The following is a 1,076-nucleotide window of genomic DNA, read 5'->3' as shown; positions in this document are numbered from 1 at the left end:
GAGAAAGATTTCTGACATTAACCTTCTGTTTCCACGTACACATTGCAAACATTCACACCAACACACACACACACACACACACACACACACACACACACACACACACACACACACAAACACAGGAAAAGGAGAAAATACAAAGAAACCCTTTTCTAGCCCAGGATGTTAAAAAGCTATCCACCTCCAAGCTCTATGGACCTTTTCTCAGTCAGTGTTCTGCTGCTGTGAAGAGACACCATGACCAAGGCAACTTATAATAATGAAAGCATTCAATTGAGAGCTTACTTACAGTTTCAGAGGGTGAATCTATAGTCATCATGGCAGGGAGCATGGCAGCAGGCAAGCATTGAAGCAGTAGCTGAGAGCTACACCTGATTCACGAGATGGAGGCAGAGCATGAAACTGGGCCTGGTATGAAACTTTGAAACCTCAAAACCTACCCACACTGACAAACCTCCTCCAACAAAGACACTCCTCCTCCAACAGAGACACGCCTCCTCCAACAAAGACACGCCTCCTAAGGCTTCCTAAACAGTCCACCCACTGAGAACCAAGGATTCAAATACAGTGGCCAATGAGGGCCATTTTCATCCAAACCATCAGAGTTCTCCAGCTCTGGCATCATTCGCTTGTTTCAGAACACACAGGGGCTTGTTAATTAGGAACCACAGTCTAGACTTTATTTTTATAACTGGGACTGGATGCTCAGTAAAGGAAATAAAATAAACTAGAAGCAGGAGTCAAAGCATGGTGCACAATAATTAAATTTTCCTACTTAGCACAAACAAATGTACTTTAATTTACCTACAATTTCTTGTAGAGTTACTAAAGGATGGGCTCTCCACCTGTGTATAAATCACATTCAGTGTCAAGTTGTTTCAAGAGGAGCAGGATCTCATGGTATGCAGATTGCTGTTTGGTTCCTGTACTCAATTTTTTTCCTCCTCCCTCCCTCACTTCTTCCCTCACCCTCTTCCTTTCTCCTTCCTTCCTTCCTTCCTTCCTTCCTTCCTTCCTTCCTTCCTTCCTTCCTTTCTTTCTTTCTTTCTTTCTTTCTTTCTTTCTTTCTTTCTTTC

The sequence above is a fragment of the Mus caroli genome, chromosome 10, assembly GCF_900094665.2.
Source record: "Mus caroli chromosome 10, CAROLI_EIJ_v1.1, whole genome shotgun sequence".
NCBI lineage: Eukaryota > Metazoa > Chordata > Mammalia > Rodentia > Muridae > Mus > Mus caroli.
Note: the sequence above shows the minus strand (reverse complement) of the source record.